At 37.7% G+C, this 18,949-nt stretch overlaps 1 long non-coding RNA gene across 3 annotated transcripts in view; it reads left to right on the top strand.

Annotated features, from left to right (window-relative positions):
- Window positions 1–4,805: 4,805 nt before the first annotated feature.
- The window catches only part of LOC134155607 (uncharacterized), a 52,778-nt gene continuing 38,634 nt past the window's right edge, over window positions 4,806–18,949 (top strand). The window contains exons 1-4 of one of the 3 annotated variants that reach the window (XR_009961638.1): window positions 4,806–6,662; window positions 8,685–8,868; window positions 9,511–9,641; window positions 10,336–10,625. This is a non-coding gene — a long non-coding RNA (uncharacterized LOC134155607). Of the gene's footprint in view, window positions 6,663–8,580; window positions 8,869–9,510; window positions 9,642–10,335; window positions 10,626–18,949 lie in introns of those variants that run through there. The other 2 variants (XR_009961639.1, XR_009961637.1) reach the window with 2 other exon arrangements.

Here is an 18,949-nt window from a genome sequence, read left to right as displayed (position 1 = left end):
CTAATTTTCTCTGGGTATTATTCCTGACTCATTTGCAGCATCTAACGGATTCTGCTGATACACTGAAAAAACAAAAGGAAAATTAAATAGCTGCCTATTTCAGGCAAACAAAATGTTCTTACAAATTAGTCTGTAGCTAAAATATGTGGAGCAAAAAGTTATTGTGGAAAGAAAGAAAAATCTTTTTATGATAAGTAGGATCTACAAGTTAAACATGAAAACAAAATGCTATAGATACAGTTTTGCAGCTCACAAATGCTGAAGTAAATTAATAATCTAGGGGCTTAAATCTTAAATGGCTTTTTCAACTCTATAAAAGGATCTCTGCAGGCTTTACCCATGTTTACAATCTACCACCAGCTACCTGACTGTATAAAATAATAGAGAGAAAATGTAAAGGGAAAAAATGTACAAGGAGCTTTTATATCTAAATTTGGGCCAGTTTCAGTGAGGCTGGAAATGCATTTGGCATTTAAAAACCTTGTGGTTCATAATGTGTATTCTTCTCAAAAATAGTTTTTGTAATACTAGATTCTCTAAATGCTAGATGTCTTTATACAGGAGAGGAAAAAAAAAAGGGTATTAAAGACAGAAAAAGACTGGACAGCCAAAAAAAAAAAAATTACATTAATTTTTCTAATTGAAAGAATTATTTCATCACTCTGTGATGCGGCTTTCAATAACATACGCATTACTAGCAATAGATTATGGGCTGAGAATTACAGCTTTCTCTTTGACTGTGCTGTGAAAAAGGCAGGGATGGTTTATATGGGGAAGACTCATGAAGACTGGGACAAAGAATGGATCCTGCTTGTCCTTCATTGCAAAAATATTTAGCTGTACAGCTTTTCCAATTTGGGTATCAGGTCTTCCTCGAGTATTTGCTCGCCCAAGCATTTCCTCACTTCTCTCCAGTAGTGGCCTTCCTTGCATTACTGCTCCATCTTGAACCTAGAAGTTTGCTTTCTTAATGTCACCTGTATTCTATGTAGAAAATGCAGCTGTTTTGTGCTAGAGAGGAGGCAATAACTGCAGTCCAGTGTTGCTGTGGAGTGGAAAATTCTGGCCTTTGAATAATAAATGCTTAGTCATTCTCTTGAGTAGTCTGTCTTACAGTTCACAGTCCAGTTGCTGCAGTCCTGCTCAAAGTCTTGGACTGCAGGCCTCAAGAATGCCCTATCTGTGCAGCTGATACTGTCTTAATTCATGTGATCTTCAAGAGATAATATCTGTATCTGTATCTGTAAAAATATAGCTGTAAAGCATCATCCAGGAGTACAATGCTAGCTTGTTGGCTCCTCTACTGTCATAGAGTTTTGAAGTTTGTTAATGGTAATGAAAGTGAAAATGACTCCATCTGTTAAGAGAAATGTTTACTCTTCTGTACTAGGAAGCTTGCATCTCTCTGCAGCTTATTGTCAGCTTTACATCAAGCAGCAGGGAAAAGAAAGAATAAAAGTCAAAATGAGCTGAAAAATACCTTTCAGGCTGATTTACAGAATACAATATATTACTGAGAATGTTCTGCTTCCTTTGATGTTATCCAACACACCATACTGTGCATAGTTTATGGATACAAGAGGTAGGTGATTCTTAGAAAAATGCATGCTCTCCAAACAATAACAATTTGAACAGATTAATTCCAAACCCTCTGAAATTTACTCTCTGTACACAGCATATTATAATATTGATAGAAAAATACAAAAGCAAACAGCTCGGAGATATCTGAATTTTGTGCTTTGAATTTAGGCTGATACTGCCACTGAAATTGAGATTACAGAGTTTGCAAAAGAGTGAAGAAAAATACCCTTCACAATAAGGTAAGGTCAAAGACCTACTCACTTCAGGTCTTGATTTCTGCAGGAGGGCTCCAGCTAGATGCTCAGTTTTCCTGCAACATAACGTATCTGGTATTTGCAAGGAATCTAGAGCATACTGAAGTAAAAACAATCTTCTGCTCCCTTGTTGCTTTCCTTTTTCCCTGTGGCTTTTTGGACCATGTAGTTTCTCTTCAGAAAAAAATAACAGAGGGGAGATTCTAAATAGCTATCCTTCCTTTAGGATGAGGCTCACCTTTTCCCCTTCCTGTTCTGTATCCTGCTATCCTTCAAAGTGAAGGAGTGGTATCTCTGAATTCTTTGTTATTTAGCAGCTGTGGGAATTGAATTCATTTTGCCTTGAGTTACAGACAGCCCTTCTCATCACAGTCGCTAAAACCTCCTAATTGTTAGGGTCTGTACCCATCCCAACATGCCTGAGGAAGGGCAGTCATTGACATCACTGAGACACAGTATGACCATAAGAAGTTATCTGAACTGCGGGACTTAAGTGCACACCCAGTCTGTGATCCGACTCGTGTGAAGAGGGATTCAAGCTTTTGCCATGTGGTGGCTGCACTCTAGTTTTGGAGGGAAAGGTGACCCTGGAGCCAGGGTGGAGCAAGTCTGGCTAATGAGTGGACTAGTTGCTCAGGGAGCAGCACAGTTTAAGTGACCTGGAGGTTGAGCATCACCAGAGACTGATGTCCGAGGCACCAGTACTTTCCATAAAAGCACATAAGAGGACTTTGACATCTGTGGGTGGATGGCGCTTAATTCTAAACAATTCTGGTGGCTAGGGTATTTCACTGGGCATCATTTTACTTCAGAAGGAAAAGTTACTTACCTCCAGCCTCTGCATAAACACAGTGGCTACTGATCTGTCTTCTTAAGGAATGATAGTGAGCCTCTATTGATCCTAAATCAAAGCACTGACCTGCCCAGGATTGTTTTAAGGTGTGTCTGGGAAACTTGCAGATCAAACACATCAGGGCTTTCAGAGACTGGGAGGGGTTTTCTGGATTGCACTTCAGCGCTGAGGCCCTATGTACCATGAGGTGCAGGATCATTCAGTTGCCTCCATATAGCAGTCTAGGGCCATTTAAGGAGCCTTATTATTTTCTGCTGGCCTCAAGAGGCTATTCCAGGGAGTTGTGGTATTTGCGTGTCGGATATCATATCCACTATCTCCATGTGTTGGAGACAGAGTGATTTTTAGGGAGTAGAACTGAGTCCTAAATAATCTGCAAAAATCAACATGCTAGAGGCAAGCCTCAAATGTACTTTCTCTAAAGCCTAATTTAGTCCATACCCCAACCACTAGCCAAGTTGTTTTGCTCCTTGCCCAGAGTTTCTTGTTCAAGTGAGAGGCTTTTACTTTGCTGCTTTTCAGTGCTAAGTAGCTGAATATCCATTTCATACTTGATGTCTGGAAAGCCCTAGAAATCTTAATGCTGTGATCTTTGAAGCCTTACTCTCGTCCACTGCTTTTCATTTCAAGCACTCAGTCTTCTTTCACAAAGGACCCACAAACTGTAGCCAGAAACAGTCCTAAGAAAGATGAAGCTAAACTGATCAACGTTTTCTGTTTAGTGGTGACTTTTATCCTCTCCTTTCTGTTATATTTCCTCTATCAGGTCAATACTCAAAAGTAGATTTAATCCTACTGATATTGACAAAATTAGTTTCACAATTACTGACTTTGGATTTCACACATGCATCACCATTTGTAGGATAAGGCTGTAATATATTGAACTCATCAGAGCAAGAGATTCTCTCTTGTTTGCAGCTTGCTGCATAAAGAGTACTATAGGTCTGATCCATGCCCTTCTTTTTTTGTCAATATTGGAAAAAAATAATGTATTATGGAAACTGTACATAGACTTTACTCAATAGAACTGAATACAATATTTGAGTATTTTGGAGAAGTTTCATAATGTCTGGGTTTTTGTGCATTTATACTGTCAGCTGCTAATACAGCATATCAAGTTTTCATTATGTGTAGCTCCTGAATGCTTGGAATAGGCTCCTTAATGAAGTAAGCAATGTATTTTGATTGACAGCTAAAAAAAAAAAATTAAAAGTCTATTATTTTGTGTTGGTTGTTCAGGGTTTCTTTTTTGTGAGACATCTCCTGAATCTGAAAGGCATTTGGAAACTTGAGATGTGCCTGAAATTCAATGGGTGTAAGAAAAATTACTGAGTTCTCAGCATTATTCCTGTATCAGATTAGTTTATTATATTTGAAGTTTAAATTTTAAACAATTCATTATCATATTTTGATGATTCCCACAAAAGAATGAAAATAAAAAGTGCTTATAAACAAACATACACTTAAATTTTGGCAGATAAGTCCTTCTTAGTTAACACTTCACAGAAATTACTTGTATGTACTTGACAACAGCATACATTTTTCATAAATCTGATTCTTGTGTTCTCAGGCAAAATATTAAGAAAGAACAGCAAAAAGGAATATGCCAGAGATGACATCTTGGCAAACTCACTGAACTTATTATCATATACAGTAAAAACCTAGAATATCAGCAAGGCATATAACTTTGGGTCATTCTGTACTACTGTTTCTGCTGATCCTTAGACTATGGCCAGATGTGACCTTTTTTTCTCCTAAATGCGTGACTAATGTAGCACATCCTATTGGCCAACTGAGCCTGATGTTCAAGATTCTGTTACCTGTCAGTCAAGTGATAACAGTTGTCTGCCCCAGATTGAGTCCTGAAAACTTTCCAATTGCCAGAAATACTTTATTAAGTTCAGGGTGTTTTGGACCACATTTTTAAGCTTCACTACTGGTTCCTCCTTGGATGATGGGTCACTTAGACCCATTTTTTGCTATGTCATGAGGATATGTAATATAATTAGTGCACTAAAAACAAAATTTTGTTTTCCTCTGGTCTCATTTGTAAGTGAGGCATTACCCAAATGGGGGTGGTGGTACAATAACCTCTGATCTTGTGCTGTTGTCCAAGGTGTACTGCTGCTGCAAATCAAATCATCAGCAGAGAACACGTCCTCATTCTACCCAGGGGTACAGCCACTGCTTTTAGTAGTCTGAGCTGTGCTTAACTGGCTACAGAAATAGCCTATAATCCAGGATGTGAGAGTAAGGAAAAACTGGTATGTGACTCCTAAGGGATTCTAGTAACATGGGTGAATAAGAGAAAAAGGTGGGTGTCTTAATGCGTGCAGATCTCTACATATCATACCACCTGCCAGAACACAATGAACATGATATTGCTAAGCATTGAAAAGATTTATCATGCAGCAGCCATGAAGAAAGTATCCTTGCTTCTCAGTTTGGTTGGAAATTTGGAAAGGTATTTATATCTGCACCCTCCTTTTCGTAATGGTGTCCAGTTGTGGATTTAGGGTGCTTATTTTAAGAAAGCATTGGTGTTAAACAGCTATGGTATAGACAGCACCATGTACCATACAGATGTTCTGAATCCCATCAGTGCATATCATGCAGCTAGCAAATACTACACATCAGAAAAAAAATTTCCACTATCTGTTGTATATAAGGTAATCTCAGTTTTTGCTGAGTTCATCCTGTCGCCTAACTTTTTGTAGCACAAATTTACATGATGTGTAGGTACTTCAAAAATAACTTCTAAATTTGTTTTGGCTTTGTTTTATTTAAAAGCTTTCTCAGATTGCCCAGGCATATTTTTGTCCTGTATCACCAGCAGGACTCAAGCTCAGAATATATTATTGTTTTCTTGATGTGTTATGTGTTATCCAACATCTGCTTTCTTTGTCATGCCAAATCCTTAAGCAATATTTTGAAAGACCTGAAAGATATTTTAAGTAGTAAACATCTTCTAGTAACAATACTTAATTTCATCACTACTCTTAAAAATTTCGTCTGCATGTTAATTGCTTTTGAGTTTCCATACGGTCTCTCCATTAGTATTTAGGATTTTTTTTTTTTTTCCTTTTTACTACACACCTCATGTAGCCAGTGCCATAACATTTAGAAAGATAGTTATAAAAAGGTAGTAATCTTTGTGATTTTCTTTCCCTTACTGCCTTTAGGCCAGCCTCTTGAACAGAAGAAAAACTAAATTGTTAATGCATGGGAAAACAAATACAGTGATTTTATATGTACTGTAGTTTGAGTTTTTCTCTGTAGCACTCCTTTAAAAACACTATTGCATAGTTATCCTAATTACATGGTTGCTGTCTGGCCAGCAAAAGAAGAGTTCAACAAAATAAGCTTCAGCAATTCTCTGAAGACTGCATTGGACTTTACTATTATTTTCTCTAGTTCTGACCTTAACCTAGGACTGAAGGTTATCTAAAGGCAAAAATAGCCTCAATGCTGTCTACTCTGAATTTCCTGCAGTAGTAAATGTTGTTATGTTTCTGCTAAGTTTTCTACAGAGACAGCCTGAATTTCTGTCCAGGACCTCTTTTTTTTTCATAACCTGGGTTAGGGTCTGGATTTAAGATCTGTGGACGCCACATCCCATGTAAAATTTACCAAGCGTTATCATTCATGCGTTCATTTCACTGTTAAAAGGATGCCATCTTCTGCCAACTTTCGCTTGGAAGTATTTAGCTATGCAAGCCTGCAGAGAAACACAAGGGATAAAGAGCTGGTTTTTGCTTTTTGACAGTTCATTTTCTTCCTGCCTACGACGTGTATAGATCTGAGGCTCACAGGTGGAGCTATAGGCCATTGAGAAACATGATGCTCTAGTGTCCTTCTCACACCAAAGCAGAATACAGACCCTCTTGACTGGAGGACCCATTTCAGCCCACTGTGAGCAGTCCTACTTCCAGATCCCGGCCCATCCATACAAGAAAGACCAAGTGAGTGGTGAGGTGAGCAGCATCTGCTGATTTGCTTGCTTGTCTTTCATTTCAGCTTCCCAGAAAATCTTGGCTGGTATCAGATGCCAATGTTTTCCTGTAAATGTTCTATTTCTGTCACAGGATAGAAGTTAAAAATTAATATTCTGGATGTAATTGGTGGATCTTTGGGGGAGAAGCAAGAGACTTGTGCTTTAGGATAGCATGGGCTGTTAACTCTGCCTAACTAGCGAGGCAAAGTGTGAGCTGAATACCATGCTAAAATGACTTCTGCTTTCAGACCGCTCAGAGCATGGGCAGATCCTGTTTGCTCCAAAAACACATCAGAGACTTAACTTGTAGTCTGAGAGGAAACCAAAAATCTATTTCTGTAAATTAAACTTTCACATTTTTCCTTTCAAGTAGCCCAGAAGTCAAAGAACTCCAGCATCCAGACAGCTGAGTTTTCTTCCAGAATATAATTTTTCACTTCTCTGAATTTCTGTATCACTTTCCAAAAAATAGCCAGGGAGCTGGCTAGGGGAGAAGAAGGAAGAAAGAATTTCAGGAAGGAATGAAAAACACAGATTAATATCTGTAAAGCTGGACTACTGTACTTCATAGTACAAGCCAGCTTCGAAGCCAATGGACATAACAAGCCTAACTATCCCCTCAGGGGAATTATAGGCTGCAAAGTGAAAACGGGCTGTGTGATTATGTGTGTGCTGGAATCTCGGGTAGTGAGGAAAGAGAGAGATGATGCCTTGTTTAATAAACATATGCTAGAAGTGTGAAAGCTGCAGTAATTTGGTTTCTAAGCTCTACCCACATCTCCATTTCACAAATTGTCTCTTTCATATGGATATAGAGTTGACCTTGCAGGCTCTTAGGCTTCAAGAGAACAGGGTCGCTCAGGGCCCAAGTCACCGCTCAACCTCCCCCACACATACCCCAGTTATATCTTTTTACTATCTCTGCTGGACACCACACCTTTCTGTAATTATAAATGTCTGCTTTCTGTCACTTCAAAGGTTTCCCAGCACTGGGAGTCCTTCTTCAAAGACTTTACATTGCTGAAGAACCTCTGTCATTGACAGGAGGCCTGTCTTTGAAGTTTTTCATGCCATTTATTGATTTCCTCTTTTTAGGATGTTCATATTAGAAAATATTTCACTGTTTTTGAAAAACTGTATATTTTTATGTTGTTGAGGGGCTACCTCTTTGAAGAAACAACGCTGTTGCAGCAGTGCCTCTCTATGAAGAAATCTGATAGTCTGTCTGCTGTTTCTTTATGTCCCTTGAAGCTCTCATTTTTAGAAACTTCCCCTCTTTGTTTCTTTTCTAATTGTAGGTACTATTTTAGGTATTTAAGTCAGTGTGAAGCTGTATTATCAATGTGACTAGGCCTAATTATAGGTCCTATCAGTGTACTTAAACTTTTCATTGCTTAATATCCCATTGGATTAGTGATAAAAAAGTGAAAATAATAACTTTGGAGCAAATTAAAACAATTTATGCATATTTACATGACAACTGTTTGGAATGGTGTTATACTGTTCTCACAAATCTGAATTTTCTAAAGTGTATGCATAAAGGCAACAAAATTCTGCAGTTTTTAACAGGAGGATGTCTTGAATACTTTCAGGTAACCATCATTAACTCTTTTCCTAAATTGATAAAAAGATTTGTGTGAGCACCCACTGTCAGCTTCAGTGAAAACGTAGCATCAGCAAAAACTGCTTGGAGAGTGATGTGAGCAGGCATAGCACTAGCAAATTCATGGAAGCTGCTCTGGCAATTCAGCTGAGGCAAATAATGAACACCTGATGGGCAGAAAGGTCTTAAATCTTAATCTTCTCTGATTCTGTTCTAATGGACAATTTTGAGTATAATGGGCAATTTTAATAGCTCACATTTTTGGATACTCAAGTTACATTAAGTTTTTGCAAGTATCTGACTTTTTTGGGGGGGAAGGGGGAGAAGGGGAGAGGTGGTGGTTTGTGTTGTTTTTTCTTTTCCTAGAGGCTTGACTTGAATCCCCTTATCTATTCCAAGGATACAGGCTCTTTTTGTATATACCAAGGGCTTTTGTTGGCATTATCTGCAAAATATCTTTGAAAATTAAGGAAGTTTGGACATTTCAAAGGAGAGACGCCTCAAACCAGCTGCCACTTTGCTCATTTCAACCTTTGACACTATGAAGAGTTCCAAGGACTTGTCTTCTGAAAGTGTTTACCTTGTAAGGTGGCTTCCTGGGTAGGGTAAGTTCACATTGCTCATATATTCTTAAGAGGAAATTTTTGACCTTGGATTACTTCAAAGATCTGACAGATTCTCTCCCTACCCATTCCCCCTCCCCCCCCCCCCCCATTTTGTTCAGTCTTCTGTCTTTGCACATAGGTTAATGCAGGCCTTTTGGCTTTTAGGATGAAAAGCTAGTACTGCCTTATTCTTTGCATGCCCTAAAGTATAGTCTGCTCTGATTAATTGAGAAACAATGAAAATAACTGCCTGGGGTACATATGTGATTGAATTGAACATTCTTAAATAACCATAGTGTGTTTTAGAACAGAGAAGTATTTTCCCCTAGTGGTAAGGTTGACTTTAGATATGTTTAAGTCTGTCTTTGAGTGTCACTGGCAAAGACTGCAAAGTTCATTGTGTCTCAGAAACATGCTGTTAACATGGAGCTGATCCCTGTGTGCACAAGAGATCTGACAATTCTGTAGTCACAGCACATGTGGATTGGCCCTACATCACATACACAGTGAATCTTTTAAAATAAGGAAGCATTAGATCTGTTGTGTGGGGGGGATATATGCAGAGAATGCACTGGCAGTGCTGCGGATGCACAGGTTGAGATGCATGGTATGTTTTGCAGAGCTATCCTGCCTACCCCATGTTTTGTATTCCTGTGCTCTAGAGGCAAGCAATGCAGAGCAGGCATTGTCTCAAAAAGTCCATGTTTCTAGGAAACTACAGAGTCAGCTTGGCTGTGTGACACAGGAACTGGTGAGTGAATGACTGAAGCTGTAGATTTAGCAAAAAATCATTGCAAAATTATATGTGTTGCTGAAACACTTTGAGCTGTCAGGTATATTTAAAGGAATACACAGCTTTCAAATGCAGAAAGGTATGTTTTATCATTCATACAATACCTGGGCAAACAGCCAGATATTTATGGCTGGGTTTATTGTTTTATCCCACAAAGTTTTAAAAGATCCATTAAGTAAAGCTTAAGTATGGCAAAACTTCTGGGAAACTGACTGATATAAGTGGCATGGAGTACCCACGTCCATGCATGTCATGAGGCAAATAAAAAAAAAATCAGCCTCAATAAGACACCCTGAAGTTAATGTCATTACACTGTGGCAAATTGTGATCCAAGTCTGCAATTTGTTGCTGCAACACTTCTATTAAGACTTGTGATATCATGCTCTCACATTCCTCTTGTGATATAAAAATAAATTATAAAGTTACTCATGGATTTTCAGTTTATGCACAAGCCATCTTCCTTTTTTTGGGTGTTACTTATAATGACTAAAGAAAGACATTCTACAGGTATGTTGCCAAATTAAAAATCCAGCTCCTCTGCTGGAGCCAGGCAATCTACAGAAGAAAGCATGTATCATCATGTTATTACGATAAAATAATTCAAACTGAGGAGCTGATGTTGCCTGGACTAAATAAATTTTGCTTTTTGTAGGGGTTGCACCAAGAGAATTTCCTGACTTCATGCTCAGAGACAGGAGGTTATGGTTCTCCACAGATGCTTTAAGTGCTTTATATCTCTACAGTCTTAATTTGGCAGGTTCTGCTGAAACTACCCGCAAAGGTGCGGTTCCTGAAGTTATCCTGATTTCACAGTTTGCTTTACTAAGGTAACAGATTGACTTCTTTTGTAGCCATCTGGAACTGACTTCTGTTGTTCATATACCACATTGGGTGGACACTGTGGTAGACAGGGAAACAGTAACTTCTTATCTTCTTGTACAGGTTTGTCATGTAACTGTGTCTTCCCTACCTAAATTTTCTGAATATTGTCTAAAATAGTTTGCCTAAATCTAAAATTATGGAATTGTACTGCTTTACTGCTACTCTTCCTAATAAAAGTTATCCTTAACATTTGGTAGGACCTTTACTTCTTTGGTGTCTCCATCTGGTGCCAAAAGGACTCTTCACTTCTATTAATTTTCTGGGCTTATGTAGCACAGAAGTGCTTCATACTGTTGTATAAAAGAAATGACCAATTCTTTCTGTATCATAAATCTTTTTATAAGCTTTGATGACACTAGCATTTTATGAAGAAGGAAATTAATGTAAATGAGATTAAATTATTTTTTCCTTCTGATGAGTTGTCATTGACATTTCTTGAATATTAAGGAAAGAGAGGAAGTGAAAAAGTTTGGGGTATATTATTTATCCCATATGTTTACAGTTTGCGTAGAATAATTATATAAAGGATGGATGCTTGTAGTGCTCTTCTCTGTGCATCATTAATGTGATACTTCTTTCCTTGTCACTAGATTTAAACTGTAGCATTGTAAGACAAACATCCTCCTTCAGCTGCTTCCATTATCCTGCATACTATTATAAAATGAGAGGAGAATGTAGTACTTTATCTCTTTATATATTGTAAAAATAATGAAGAGGATAATTATCAAGGCTGTAGTGCAATTTCATGGCATTGCTGTCAGTTACAAACTGCTTGAGCGCATTCCTTTGGTATAAAATGTCAAGAAAATCCCATGATTGAAATACAGTATTCTGATTAATTTCTTTCTATTATTAATTTCATGGGCTGTGTCTGTGCAGAATACTTGCTAATGGTTAATAAAAAGAGAATGAAATGCCGACAGTCCAGTTTTAGCTTTTAAGTTGTGAGTATCTTTCCATGCCCAACCTTTCATTGTGCTGATAAACAGAAATTAACAGACTTAAAAAAAAAAGTCAAACGAAACTTTGGCATTCTGTGAAGGGCCTTTGCTGAATATCTGTTTTATCATCTCTCTCTTCACAAAGTCAGTTCAGAGCTGAATGTTTATATTTGTAACCTTACTGGTATTACCAGTTTCCTGATGTGCACCATTTCTACTTGTAACCGTAGGGTGCAATGTTGTCTGAAGCCCTCTTCCTTCTTTACACTGATAAATCATAATATTTGTTACTTGGTCACTGGGCCTATAAGCACCAGTAAGAATGATGCTGTTTGTATAAATACCAGCCACTTTCCTGATTTTTCACTCACCTAAATTGCAGTAATAAAAATTCAAAGGGATGTCTCCATCCAGATTTATCACTTTTTTTTTAACGTTATAAAGCAGGCTGTTTATATGCTACCAGTGGGTGGCAGCTAGCTCCAGCCTGAAGGTGGGCACTTGCTTCTACTTAAATATCTTGCTATTAAGAAATGCCAGTGCAGTCTGTGCAAGTTTGTGCAAAAAACTGAGAGCTTGAACACCATATACATAGAAGCTAAAAGAAGGACTGCAGATCTTATTTGAAGGGAAAAAATTTGAGGGTAAAAGCTCATGTTTCAAAACTAATGGCACCCTTTCCCAGTTTTATCCTAGACCAGGTGTTTTTACTAGACTTCTTGCCATTTTGCATTTCTTTTGAGAAAATCATAGTTTTTCAAAATCCTCTGCAAAAAATCATTAGCATTGATAAGTTCTGCTTTCCACACATGACACTGCCTCCTGCAGGCTAGTCTATAAGTACACAAAATAATTATGGCACATCATAAATAATGAATATACCTATCAAGGTTTTGCAGGATTGCTTGTGACATGAACATAAAACATTCTGAGAATAGGAGAGGAAATTGCTTGGAATTGGCTGTTGAATTGTCTGATTTATAGAGAGGAAGTTGAGCCTGGATTTGGGCCATGCAGGACATTAGTTAATTCTAGAGGTTTGTGCCTGAATGGGTTTAACTCCACTCTGGGATAGACATTTGTGAAAAGAAATCAAATGTTGCTTTCATTCCTCTGCTGCTGTTGCTGCTGTGCTGCAAATCCTCCGAGTTCTTCTAAAATCACTGAAATAGCCAGCTGTGTACCTAGAATGGCTGGCAGCATGGCAGGGAGCTGCTGCCAGGTATTCCTGGTACGTTTGGCAGCTCAAATGAGGAATGAGTTAATATCTTTTTCCAGGGCTCAGTGTTGCATTTAAGCAGAATCCTGCACTGGAGGGAGCTGCATCCCTTCAGTCATATTGCCTCAAGGAATCATGTCTCAAAACACAGAAGCCCTACTAGGTGTCCTGGCAGACTGAAGAAGGTGTTGCTTTGCTGCTCCACTTCAGGGGAAGAAAAATCTTCCTGCTAATATAATCAGCCAGTTTTGGTAGCCAAAGCATGGGCAAATTTTTGTCATGGTCCTGCTTTTTTCTTGCTGCTTCTGTCCCACATTTGTGTGCAGAAGTAGAAGGCATAAAAATGGACCTTGTTCCTTCTCTTGTCTGGTAGTAATAAATCTGTGGGACATCTGGACATCAGCTGGTCTTCAATTTGGACTGTGCAAAGAATAGTGAAAAGTATTAGATGTCAATTGGAAGAATGTAATTTTACAGGGTCATTTTCTTGTTAGATTCATAAATGAAAATGGTGGTGCATACAAACATCCATTTTATTTCCTTTTCACATGTGGCCCATTTAGTCCAAAGATTGGGAGGAACCAGAAGCACTTGCTTCTGAAGGAAGTAAAATATCTCTACCATCAATAGTTACAGGATAATGTGTCCTCAGAATGTTTTTCTCTAACATTCAAGAGACAAAACTGAAATTCATGTATGAAGTTTATATCTCTCAAAGTTATTATTGTCGTAGTCCAGCAGTATCTTCATGTTGCATCTAGCATGTTCAACAAACATTTCAAAATAGTTTGGGAGAGGATGACCTGGACCACCTGATTTTCTAAAGGTCAGATGTTTGTTTTCGTTAAACTAGTGCAGTCTGGAGTCATGCTACTGCAGTGACTTGATTTGCTCTTTTTTGAAAGTGATATTATGGAGGAAAACTAGTGTCCAAAGGCACTGCTTACTCTTGAGTGGTGGGAAAAGAAAGAATTAAAAAGACCCTAATTGCAATAATGCCTTAAGCAGGGAGCTAGATTTTGGTAAGAAACTCAAAAAAAATAAAGGATTCCAGCTTGTAAATAGAGATTGTATTAGGGTCTGATTTGAGAGTGCAGTTGGAAATTCATTACATATCCTACCATAAAACAAATCCTGAAATCAGTGAGGTTATATGGAATGGTTCTGTGATCTGAGCGTGGTATGGTGTTTGCAAATGACTGTTCTGTGTATTCTGCTTTGCCAAGTTCATTTTAAATGATCTTCAGTGTGTTTCAGGCTTGAAGTGCTTGGTCATTATTTTTATCTCAGGGAGTCTGTTGATTTTATGATCTGCATTCCCCTTATGAACTCTTCAAGTCTAATTTCTTTGCTTACCTTCAACTGAGGCATTTCATAGTTATACAAATGTGTGTTTATCTCTTTCTCTGCTTGAGGCTGTTCTAAACTGCCAGTATCTCTTGGAGGGCTAATTTCAGTAATGTGTAACACTCCAAATGCATCTGCAAAGATGGCAAGGGACGGAACAGCGAAAGCACTCTGTAATACTTTGGGAAGGGAATGCCAGTGAAGAATGGGAACAAGAATGTCAGAAAAGCCAAAGATGTCGTCTACCTCTAACAAATTCCACATAAACTTATATACAGACTGTTCTCCTGGCATGCAAAGGTAGTTATTTGAAGGACTTGCTCTGTATATGCAATTTATAACAAAAGTCACTATCTAAATGGCCCTTCTGGATCTATTTCACTTTCTTCTGATCTCAGCTTACACAGTGATCCTCTTTGTGGATACAATTTGCAGTCGTCAATTTCACTGATTCTATTTTGTTTCTTTCAGATGCCATTAAATGCATTTCTTTGAAAATGCTGACTGCTTTAGGTGTACTGTTTGATCCAATAGCTGGTACCCTACCTCACCATCTGGCAGTTCTGCCCTTGTGTTCATGAAAGAATAGTTTATCAAGAATGAAAATAAAGAATTTGATGTGTTATGGGTAGCTTTTCAGGAATCTCCATGTGAGCAGCTGGCGAGATAGCTGATCTGTTTTTGTTTATGCAGTTTTGGAACAATCTCTAAGTATCATTTAGTTCTCTTTTTTATTATTTATGACCAGCTTATGCAAATAAATAATCACTTTGACCTTGGTTAGACAACTAAAGTGGGTGGGTAGTACTTCGCTTTAGATTACTAGGTGCTGGAATGGCTAAGAACTAAGCAGTAGTAGGTTTTCCGTCTTTTGCATTCATACAAACATGGAGTGCTTAACACAGAAGAAAATAATTAAAAATTAAAAATAAAAAATGCCATGGCTTACTCTTGGTGCCCCAGAAGTGTCCATTGTAGTTATTTATAGTCCAAAACCAAAGTCAATGCTTTTCTTCACTCTGGAACCCTGGAACCTTTTACTGCTTGATATTTTTGTCTTTGCTGTTTGTGATGCAATGGTCAGTAAACCAGCTATATCTTGTAATTTCTATGATCTAAATGTTCTGTTATACACATAAAATGAGTAAATGTACATAAGTGCATACAGAAAAGAAGGAAGCAGAAATTTAAAATAGTGAGGTAAAGTTTTGGTACAAAGGTCTGTATAGCTACAGGGAAGGAAGAGTATCATCACATAGCTTTCACTTTTAAATTATTGTTTTGAAGGAAAAGAAATGAGAATGATCCGATACTAAAGCAACAGGATGGTGAAATTATCTAAACATTTGAATTTTCAGCACGCCTTCATACAGTGGTAAAGCCCATATCTGGAGCCTGTATTCTCACTTTAATGATTATGACAAGATCAAGAAATTTGATATGAAACTTCCTCATAAGAATGACTTTAAGAGCACAGCACTAGCTGTAGGATAGCTGCAGATGGGGAAGTATGTCTTTCCAAGTTCAGCATTGTTTTAATGCTAAACATGTTTCTTCTCTCATCTGCCTCGCTCAGCTGTATCATCTGTGCCACTGTGTTAAGAGTTGGCCTTAATAAATACAAATAAAATAAAATTAGACCCTTGCTTGTAAAATCTGAGATAACTGTAAAACTGGGATGTAACTGCGTGGCTCTTACCCAACCTATTGGGAATGAGAAAGGGTCATTTTATAATTTCTTCTTAGTATTTCTATTCTGGTTCCAACCAAAAGCTTGAAGATAAAAGAATGGAGAGGGGAGGGAGGGAAGGAGAGTGTTGTCCCATATGGATTGAAACATTACAAAATACAAGCTGGAGTCTGGCATTGCTGCAGTCCAGGTAAAACAGCAGGAGCTATTGTAATACAGTGAGAAGGATTCAATAAATCTGAAACTGTTACAGCAGCAGTGGGGTACTTTCAACATAATTCCTATTTCTTTGGGAACAATTTTGTAATTGAAAGTATTTATAAAGTAACTCACAGAAAGAAGTAAAAGTGGCAGTGTTTTCAGTTCTTAACTAGTAATCACAATCTAGTTCAATTCAGGGTAGAACAACTACAGTTGCACATGAGAAACACAAGATAATTGAACAGAGTCTGAGATGAGAATACTGAACACCTTGTATTTCTAATTGCATCCATCTTGTCAATGAACAGAAACTTTAACTGAGAAAAAACTTATTGTGGGAATCACTAGCAACAAAGAGCTGTCTTATGAGCCTTAAATAGACAAATATTATTTGTCATAAATCAAATTTTTTCTATTAGTTTGTTAAAGTGAAAATAAATCCATCGGTAGAGCTTCTTGGAGCTACAGATGTTTTGTATAAGTCAGTGTTTTCTTCTGATAAGGAGATATGTAATAACATTTTTTCTATACAGAATTTTGGGTTATGCTATAATAAAATTAATGTAATTTAGGCCATATTCAACAAATTACAGAAAATTTTATTAGTATATTTAGAGCAGTTATTAATTAAGAGTAAATCTTGGGTTAAAAAATTTGAAGATGAAAGGCTGAGGAATTGATAGCAAAATAATAGTGAGAAGGGGCTGAATGATTCAACATGATGAACATCTTTTGAGAAATACTAGATGACTTCCTAGACAGAAGAGATTGGTAAAACCTTAGAAAATCATATGATGTGACCATTGCAAATATTGTTGAAAATACATGGTAAACAATGATGCCACTTATTTTGAAATATATCCCAAACTGCATTTGATTTCCCTCTAGTGAGACAAAGGCAGAGAATGGATGATGAGATGATGTAAATTGTATGAAACACAGAAGTGTAAAAGAGTATTATTTATTGCATGTAAGTATCTTGCATCCAATTTCACAGAGTAGGATATTACACAGCCTTGCTATCTGAGCATTATAGCTCTCAAATATTGGGCCAGATCATGTGTGGTGTGAGAAAAAAAGGGTTTTATCCACTTGCTCCGGTGTGTTATTCTGCCACTATCTGAGTAGAAAGGAGGGAACTGTTTCTTCAGATATGATCACACCTTCCTTCATAAAATAGAAAGATTTTTTTAAAGAAAAGAACAAACAACAAAAAAAAACCCACAAAGAAATAGTGATTTGATTCTGCCTCTCCAATTTACTCTGCAAAATTGATATGCTGAGCCACTGAAGGGAGAGTAGTGGGTAAGCCAGGCTAGAGTATTGGGACTCTCCTCCCAGGTTAATAAAATCTGACATTACCATTTCCATCCTTCATCTTAAAAGTTTTTTAACAGTGTTGTAGGGTCACTGTCTTGGCATATTGGTCTTCAGTTTGATTGCATTGCATCACAAAAACCTCCTAGATAGTGGTGTTTTTAAACACAGACTGGCTAAAGCTACCCCATCAAATTGGCTAGTTACACTATATGCTCATCCAATTTCTGCATTACACACTTTACAGAAGAGTGGGCAAGGTCTCATCTACCATATCAGCCTCTATACGCTACAATAATTAAATCCAGTAATAAGCTTGGATGCAAATGTGACTAAATTTTGTAAAGAAAAAGCTTCTGATGGAAGAGCTTATTCATTGCCCTACAGCTGAATCCTGTTTTCACAACTCTGTGTATTCACTTACTTTAACAAACCAGCCTGAATGATGGGAGAATCGGAACTTGTCTATAATTTGATTTGTTCCTGGAGTCTGGGGGTACAGCTATTCCAACAGCACGGATTACGTCCTTTTTACACATGGAAATTGAGCAGAGGAGCACAAACTACTTCACAATAGCTCCCCTTGTGGACAAAGTGATTTGGAATAAAAGATACTTTAGTCTGGAATAATTAGTGCACTGATTATTCTAGAACAGAATAAGTGCGCTAATTATTCCTACAGTGTCCACACAGGGACAAACAGAAAGCTATTGAATAATGGCTTATTCTGCAACAGCTATTTTGGTCTATTTCCTCATATAGGCAAATCCTATTGGTGTTGTCAGCAGGTAATGAGCGTATAGATGGAGAATGTGGATGGATTGCATTAATGATCTCTTCCCATTAGTGTTTCTTTGTGCTTCACTTTTGTGTGCTTGCAGAGTTAATTGCTTAAAACTCCCTCTTAAATCAGACACATTCCTAATCCTAACTTCCTAGTTCTTTATATATAGAGACCCTCCAAACTCTTTTGTGGGTGATCTACCACCAACCAGCTGAGAAAATCAATGTTCATGTCTGACTGTAAAATTGCTGGTTTTCACTAGAATGTTTTTGTTTTTCTGCTAGGTGTTAAAGGCTGTGTTATGTGGAAGACCATTTATACGTTTTCCCCAGGATTACTTTGAGAAATAGTTTTGCAATCATTTGAAAAGCTACTGAAAAATTCACCCACGTGATTATTGTTTCAAGAAGACAGAAGATCCATCTGTATGGAAAGCTGAGGGAGTTACTGGTGGAAGGGTAAGAGAAGGGTCTGTTACATCCTGCACTATATTTCTGTCTTGTACTAAAGTAACACTCAGTATTCAGGCAGCACTTCATAGCTTTAGTTCTAAGCATGTTATCACCCAGGTCACATAACCATCAGTATCAATACTAATGTCTTTGGATTACTCTACATGGGCCCTGTGAAGTTTAGACATGCACATTTTCCTAGAAGAAAAATTGTTCCTCTTCTGGCATGTGAATGACAGAGAACAGCTTTCACCGGTTCTCTCTGAAGGGCAGAGAAATGCACTGGTGGTGCAGGGAGGAGAGGGACCTCACCCACTAACACCAGGTGTCACAGCACTTTGACCTCATCAGGTACACAGAGAAGCCAGTATTTACTTCCAAACTGAAAATGAGGACTCTTTTAGGGAAAGTTTTCAAAATGGATCTTAAGCAC

The sequence above is a fragment of the Pezoporus occidentalis genome, unplaced genomic scaffold (assembly GCF_034315485.1).
Source record: "Pezoporus occidentalis ecotype Australia unplaced genomic scaffold, CSIRO_AGI_Poc_V1 ctg8, whole genome shotgun sequence".
NCBI lineage: Eukaryota > Metazoa > Chordata > Aves > Psittaciformes > Psittacidae > Pezoporus > Pezoporus occidentalis.
The sequence above is the reverse complement of the archived record's forward strand: the minus strand, read 5'-3'. Positions and strand labels throughout refer to the sequence as shown.